The following is an 8681-nucleotide window of genomic DNA, read 5'->3' on the forward strand; positions in this document are numbered from 1 at the left end:
TGTTCTCATCCGATAGATTATTATAAATGGGGAAATCAGGGGGTGCATGTACAGACCAGTGTCTATTGGAATTCCTGCTTCCAAAGGGTTCTCAACTCATTTAAGTCTTAAGATGACAAGAATGTATACTGCGCAGAGCGATTCCCTCCTCATGGTCCTAGGAACCTGGTCTATTTTTCTTAAGGTTAATGGACTTCTTTGAGCAGCCTGAGTTTATGAACTATTGTCATGTTTTACCCACACCCCAACATATTTCATTTCCTTTTGATCACTTTGCCCATGAACCCACTTTTCTTTGAACCATAAATATTATGAAGCCTCGGGACTCCAGGGCAGTGTTTGCTCCAACATATTGAAGTCCCTTAGCCTCTTGCGGGGGTGAGGGCAGAGAGTGGCCATCGGTGCCATTTTTCAGTCATGGCTCTGAGGCTCCTGGAGATCTACTGGCAATGGGAAAGACGATGAAGAAGGAAGGGCTGGAGTGGCAGTGTCCTAGGAGACTCCCAGTTAATCACATGGATCCGATCCTGACTGCTTTCTTGGGGTGCCTGCCAAAAGTCATGATGGGGTCAAGATAATTGGCTGGGGAGGCCTCAGTGTGAAGGCAGAAAGCAATAGGCAGGTCTCTAATGAGACGTATCCGGGAAAAGTGCTGTGAGTTCCAAGCCTGCCAATATCTGAAACCCGGGGAGAATGACAGGATGTTCACAGAGAGCAATAAAAATGATTGAGCCTCCAGAGAGACTGATTTATGACAGAGGCTCTCAGAGCTAAGTACATTTTACTGTGGCCCAGCAGAGCCGGGAGGGAAGGAGCAGGTGGGGATTCTCTATAGGGGACAGAGCAGGGATGGAGGTGGGCCTTGAAGAGTGGGAAAGGGTTGGGGAAATGTGGAGAAGAAACCTGGAGGAGAGGGAAGACATAGAAAAGAAGAAAAATTTGGGGGGAAATCTATGAGAATGTATTTGCAAGGGTCCTTGGAATTGAGGGGCGGCTGGGGAAGACTTGAGGTTACCAGGGTTGCCTATGCCATTCAAATGCTCATCCTCCTCCATCAGACTTGGAGTCTTTTGCATAGTTCCTTCCCGATTGCCTGTCCTGGGGATTTCAGTGTCTCTCTCTACTTCCAGGGACCACCACTGGCTGGAGGCACCAACTCCCCCAGACGGTGAGCATCCTGGGAATCCAGTACCCAGCACAGGACTGTGCATTGAGCTAGGTACTCCAGGAAGACTATTATTTCAAATCACTAGGTTTGGGCTAGAAAAGGCCATTACAGAAGAGGGTCATTTAGAAATGGTTAAATGCTCCTCAGGAAGCCCCTGCCTTAGACCTCCCTTTATTCCCATCCAAGAAGGCCTCTGGCTGCAGAAAGCTCTTTATGTTGCATTTAATAGAAGCAACATGCCCGTGGGAAATGCTGTTCTGAGATCCAGGACTGAGCCTTAGAGTAGTATGAGGTTGAACTGTTGGAGAGGTGTCTCCAATTCCACTTCCAAAATTACAGTGTAAAGCTCTTCAAAGAAGAGATGAAATAAGGATAATCATAATAGTCATGGTGAGGTCCCACATTTCTGTACCACTTACAGGTCACAGAAAGCTTTCACAGCCATTAACCATTTGCCCTCGTAGCATCCTTGCCTATCTCAGTGGGTTGTCAGGAAAATCAAAGGTTTCCCCCAGGAACTGAGACTACAGGCATGCCCCACTTTAAGCAAATCCTGCTGTGAGCATTTAGGTAAAGAAAGACTACTTCACAGAGGAATTTAACGGGGTTATTTGAAATGGCAGGGTTCCCCCAGCATGCAAAGTAATAAGAGGCAATTTACTAGAATGCTTGATTGATTGACACATATCTTGTTCATGACCAGCTGTATGCCTGTAGCATCTAATGTGTGCTGATCATGGCTATTTGTGCTTGGAAAATGAATCAGATGTGGTCTATGCCTAAGGGAGTAGGACTCTTTGCATCTCTGTGTTCATTCTCCAATCCCCCCCCACCCACTTCACATCCGGTTATCACAGGAACTGGCTTATGAACCTAGGATGGCCAGGATTGCATTAGATCATCCCTTAACCCCTAAACTGAATGGAGTGCTTCTCTGACACCTTGGTTTAGGAGCTAACAGAGAGAAGCCATTCCTTTGCAGGGAACAGGGCTGCAAGATCGAACACTCAGGAGAGGCCAGTGGCCACACTTGCTGCCCTGTGGAGAGGGCTGGTCTTCACTGTGGTAGCATGACCCATGCACAGAGACACCTAGTATGATCTGGGACCCTAGTGCTGTTGCCTCCTACTCCCACTTTCTGTGGTCTTCCTGATCCAGTCACTGAGCGCCCCCCCCCCCGCCCTTTAACTTAAGCAGATTCAAGTCAGGTGTCCTACACTTGCAGTCAAAAGAATTGTTAACAGAATTTTTGCTAAAGAGACACAAGGTACATATGCATAATTCCTTTGGTATTTGCAAAGGCAGTTCAATGTGGTGGTTGAGAGTTGGACTTCAAATATCTGAAACAACAAAGATTTGAAATACTCAAACGTTGATCCAAAGGAGATCAGTTAAATAAATATTGGTATGTATCCATACAAGGAAATACGATTCAACTGCCAAAAAAAAAAAAAAAAAAAGAGTAGCTTTCTATTCTGATAACGCTCCAAGCTGTTTTGTTGAGTTGAAAAGATAAGGTGCTCGTTGAGCTATGTGACTGCAACTACTAGCTTGGGTTAAAATGTTTCTGACTAAGCCACTTGCTAGTGAAGACATAGAGCAACAGGAACTGTCATGCTTTTCTGGTGGAATGAAACATAGAACATTCTGGAACATAACCTGACAGTTTCTTGTAAAAGTTAAACATGCATGTACCATGTGACCTATGCATTGTACTCCAGGGCACTCCAAGGTAAATGAAAAGTGATGCTCATATAAAATCCTGTACACAAATATTCTGTACACAAATATATAATAGCTTATTTTTAAAAGTCAAAACATGAAAACAACTCAGAGATCTTCCAACAGAGGAATGGACAAGCTGTTCTGCACTCCTACAAAGGATAGGACTCAGCAATAAAAGATCTATTTATTTCTATTTTTTTTAATTGTTGATGGACAAATTTACTTTATTCATTTATTTATATGCAGTGCTGAGAATCAAACCCAGCGCCTCATACATGCTAGGGAAGCACTCTACCACTGAGCTACAACTCCAGCTCTGGAAAGAACTATGGATACTCGCAACATATTGGGTGGATATCAAGAGCATGGTGCTGATTGAGAAAAGTTTTTCTCAAAATTGCATATGATTCCTCTTATATAACATTTAAATTTTTTTTGTGGCCCTAGGGATTGAACCCAGGGGTGCTTTATCACTGAGCTACATCCCCAGCCCTTTTTACTTTTTATTTTGAGACCAGGGCTTGCTAAGTTGCTGAGGCTGACCTCAAACTTTCAATCCTCCTGCCTCAGCCTCCTAGTAGCTGGGATTATAGGCAAAAGCCACCATGTATTTTATAATATTCTTGAAGTGACAAAAATTTCGATGATGTAGAATAGACTATTGGTGGCTTAGGGTTGGGAAAAGGGTATGACTAAAGGGGTGGTATGTCAGATTTCCTCTGTGGCAATAAGATAGCTGTGTATCTTGATGGAGATGGTGATGACACAAGTCTATACATGTCAATAACTTCCTAGAACGATTTACCAAACCTCCTCAAATTAGTGCAATTAAAACCTTGTAAAATCTGAGTAAGGTTCATAGTTAATTGCACCATACTTTGTCAATTTCCTGGTTTTGGTCACTCTGCTGTGCTTGTTAAAGATACAATCCTTAGCGCATTCCCAGGGGCTCACGGGAATTCTCTATACTGTTTTTGTAACTTCAGAGTCTAAAATTATGTTAAAATTAAAAAGAAATGTAGTGCAGGACAGTATATATAATATCTGAACTTTTGAATAAGAAGTAGTGAAATAAAGCATGTTTAATTATGCAGGCCTCAACAAACCCTGGAAGTTGAAAGGAGAGCTGCTGTGGGACAATAGTCCCTGGGAGAGAAGGACAGCTGCAGATGCAGGATGACATTGAGGAGGACTCTTGGCTCCCTGTTCTTTCCGGGTTTTGAATCATGTTTATGGTTTCTTAATTTTCTTGAAAAATTCTGAAGATGAACATGCACTCTGGAGTTCTATGTAGCTCTTCTGAACCTCGGCTGCAGTGTTTTCCGGCTGTTTTACTTTGTAGAAGCCAATTCACCCATCTGTGCCTGTTTCCTATCTGTAAAATGGAGCCTCTAATAATCGTACGTATCTCACAGGGTTGTTAGGAGGATTAAGCAATCCAAATGAAGGTGCTGAGCACTCTTTCTACCTGGAAATAGAGCAGTTCATATTCTTTGCACATCTCTTGGAAGAATGGAAATGGAATCAGGGACGGCTGGGCCAGTAGAAGGTCACTCATTAGAAACATGGGAACTTGAACTCGAATCTGTCTTGTTCCAAAGCCTGTGCTCTTGACCTCTACCCTCCCCTGCCTCCATTTCCCACCTGGAGGCCCCTTCCCTATTTCCAGCTTGGACCTGGAAGGAGGAAAGGAAGGCATCAACACTCAGTACAAATGTCCCATTCCCTTCAGATAAAGGGCCAGATAAAGGGCCAAATGGGAAGGCATGGGCCATGGCCCTGGCCTTGGTCAGGGACTGGGCTGCAAGGGTCAGTGTACCCAGGATGGGCCCCACCATCAGGACTCAGTAACTGAGACCGAGCAGCAACAGGGCCTGCTGCCAGATCGTGTTTTAATAAAACAAATTCATTTCACATTCTAAATCGTCATTTCTGTTTTCTGTTAAACTAATGGCTTTCTTAGGACATCTTGAACCGTGTGCTAGTTGGGGTGATGGTGGCTCTCAGGCCTCCTTCTGGGGAAACAGGACGTGGAGAGCGCATGTGGCTGGAGCCTTCTTCCTGGGATGGGGCTGGTGAGAGACTGGGCCCCCAGAGAGTGGGCCAGTTCTCTGAGAGGGCTCGTGGGAAGGACGTGGGGCAAGCGTGGTCCCGTGGAGGAGTGAGGGCTTCCGCCTGGTGCAGGCTCATGGTTTGAGCCTGTGAAATTGATTTTTCCTTCTAGTCTCTGGGTTCCTGGTTGGAACAATGGCTAGCACAGACTCTCTCTCCTTGCTTCCAGCCCTCCATGGTTCTGACAGTTTTAACACCTGGAAATATGGTAAAAGGAACAGAGAGGACACTGGCTTGGTCTGGACGCCTTTCTGTTCAGATTTTGCGGGTCGAATCTCCCTGGTTTTTTTTTTTTTTTTTTTTTTTTTTTTTTTTTTTTTTGAGGCACTGGAGATTGAACCCAAAGACTCGCAAAAGTTAGGTGAGAACTGACCACTAAGCTATATCTCCAGGACTGGATGCAGGATTTGCTTGTTTGTTGGTTGGTTGGTCCTGGGGGATTGAAACCAGGGGTGCTCAACCAGAGTCACATCCCCAGCCCTTTTTCATATTTTATTTAGAGACAGGGTCTCGCTGGGTGCTAAGGGCATCACAGCTGCTGAGTTCAATGGCATGCATCCCTGTGCCCAGAGGATCCATGATTTAAGGATAGGCAAAGCAGAAGGAAGAATGAGTGACGGCAGAGAGGTTTAAATGTGTACAGATTTTGTCCCTTCAACAGCCAGTATATACGATTCTCTTTCTTAGTAGACATTTTCTCAGTTGCTTCAGACACAAGGGCATGCAATCCCGGCCTGTCGAGGGACTAAGTTCACTAAGGGAAGAGATGGAAAGATACGGAGAATACCTGTGGCCAGAGATGCAGAGGGGTCGAGTGTGGGAGTGAAGAGCCCGAGGCAGCAGAAAGTGGGAAGCTCTCCTTGGAGGAGAGAAGTCCAAGCCCACCATCCGAGGGAAGAAACACTTCGTTTTCTAATTAAGGGTTTCAAAAATTCCTGCACAAATGCATGTTATTTGGCCTATATAGTATGTTAAAAATTATAAGCATCCAACTATAAAAATAGAGGGATTTTAGGCAAAACCTGGAATCCTGCTCTTGATGATGGAGAAGTGTGGGCCACATTCCCACAGGGACAGGCTGGAGCTTAGTGGAGCCTGAGCTCCCCAGGTCTCTCGTCCCCACCGTGCCCTGCCATGATCCCTCCTGAAAGTCCCGTGTTTTTCCTTCACCTTTTTGACCCCACTGATATCTGAGTTTGTTGCCGATGGTCTTGTTGGTCCTGTGATGGGTCACCTGCATGGTGACTGGACCCATTCTGCACACCTGCAACCCCCGGGGACCACTGATGGGAAGCATCTTCCAAGCCCCAGGGGCCCCTTGGCAGGTGCAGATTCCAATTCGAATAGTTTTCCTTTTTGCATTTGCTCATCTGAAAAGTCCTCCCAGACCCTCCTGCTTATTAACAACCTGCACACCACGCTGTGCTTAAAGTTCAGAGCGCCATAGGATACGGAGTCGTAATTAATCTCAGTCCCTGAGTTCTAGAACACTGAGAGCAATTATAATTTACTGTCGGAAAACCAATTTGGGGAAGCGGTGGTGTTCGCGCCCCTGATCAGGGTGCCACCAAATGCCACTTCCCGTCCACGTGCTGCCTGCTGGGAGAGCAAGACCTTTAGTCTCTACACCTCTGGGAGGTGTCAGATGGAGAAGGCAGGCGGAGAGAAGAAAGGGCGGGTGTGGGCACGGGGTCTGCAGGACACGGCTGGGTGTGGCCTCAGACCTGTCAACATGCTGATGTAGCCACATCTAATCTTTCCTTCCAATCCAGTTTCACAAACACCCTCCATGCCTCTTCCGTGTCCCCAAAACTCCCTGACTCCAACAGATGTCAGGCAGTTTCTTGTTCTCTGCCCAGTCACTACCCTGCATCCCGGGGCCAGGCTCGAGTGTCCAGCTCTGCACACAGCAGTCCTCTTTTCACCCTTTATTTCTATTCTGGTCAAGTTCTAATTGTCCAAATATCCAACCGACTATGAGAGGACGGTCCTGGGGCCTTTCCAGTTATGGTTCAGGGGGACAGGAGCGAAACGCCACGGCTCAAATGAACATGCTCCCAGCCACGTGGTCGGGGTCAAAGACCAGCTTCCGGCTGTCACAATGGGGTCACAAGCTGCTGGATGTTTGTGGGCCATCTTCTCGGCTGCCCTGGGCTATTCCCTGGTCCAGGTAGGACGGTGGGCAGGTGATGAGTGCCTGCAGGATGACAAACTTGACAAAAACACATAGGCACACCAGCGGGCACAAATACCAACCCCCACAGAGGAACACGCTGGCGATGGAGTCAATTCGTTCATTCATCCCATACTGACAGGTACCGCTACCTGTCCTGTGCCCATTCTTAGAGATATTGGAATGAATATATCTTTGTTTCTGATCCCAGTTTAAAAGTACCCATAATCCAGTGCGATAAGAGTTCCGTGAGAGCCATTTAGGGCTCACGGAGCACACAGGAGGGGCCCTCTAGTGCTGGGGAAGCACCTGGGAGAGGTGATCTTCCAGCAAGGCCCGGACGTCTCTGATCTCCAGCACTGCACTTCAGAGTGGTCCCGAGTTTATACAGTGTGTGTGTGTGTGTGTGTGTGTGTTTTCTTTAAAAAAGGGGACCCTGTCATCCTAGCCACCCCTGGGTATCTTGCCTTGGGCAGTGCCCAACCTGTGGGGAAACGTGTCTGGTACCTGGACGTTGGAAGAAGAAATGAACAAATGAGGGTTTTCCAGACAAGGACCGTGGACAAGGCAGGTTAGGTGGGGGCAGCCTGGACAGGTGGAGGAAGGCAGGGCCTGGGGAGGCCTCCGTGGTGCCTGGAGAGTGGGGGGAGGAAACGTGGGGGGTACCAGGGGCGAATAAAGACCAGCTCCCGGCCGTCACAGTGGGGTCACAAAATCTGACACCTCCAGGGAGCACACAGGCCATGGAACTTAGGGAAGGAGACAGGAGTGAGGCCACAGGAATTGGGGGGACCCATGGAGAACTGTAGACTATCAGAGCCACCAACACCACTGGAATGTGACTTTGAAATGGTGCTCTGAGCCAAACCAGATCCCTGGGCCCCAGGTCACGAGAGTGCGTGACCTCCTGTTCCCCCTGCCCAGTCCTATGCCACGGGCTGTGTGGCACTGGGGGAAAAGCCCTGCCTCGGGTTTCCAGGGGAACAGGAGCAACCCCCGGCTCTGCCACGGCTTCACCAGCTTGCCAAGAGTGTGGCCCGAGCTCCTCCCTCTGCAGCCTCTGTTTGTCATCTGCCTTCCACCCGCCCTGCCCACCTGCTGGTGTGCCTCCCAGTGTGCTCGGTGCTCTACAGAGGTGGAAGCAGAGGTCCTGAGGGGGCAGAGGTTCGGGGCTCCCCTGGAGTGAGGGGCGTGGTACAGGGCAGCTTCTGGCAGTCTGACTACCTCGGAGGAGGCCACCGGGTTCTGGGCATTGCCCGGCAGGTGAGCCGGCTCTGGAGGCACTGCCAGGACCGGAGGGACTGGCGACTACAGGACACGCTAATCCTTGGGATGCGGCACAGCAGCCAGGGTGCGGCGCCCCCTGGAGCCTGGCCCACCCACACTCTCCAGCTGCAGAGATGAACCTGGATAGAGGGGACTGCAAAGAAAGAATCTGGACTTGCACTTTTATGAATCTATTTTTTTTTAAATAAAAAACTTTTAAACCTAAAAAGAAAAGAA

Source organism: Ictidomys tridecemlineatus, chromosome 1 (assembly GCF_052094955.1).
Source record: "Ictidomys tridecemlineatus isolate mIctTri1 chromosome 1, mIctTri1.hap1, whole genome shotgun sequence".
Taxonomy (NCBI): Eukaryota; Metazoa; Chordata; class Mammalia; order Rodentia; family Sciuridae; genus Ictidomys; species Ictidomys tridecemlineatus.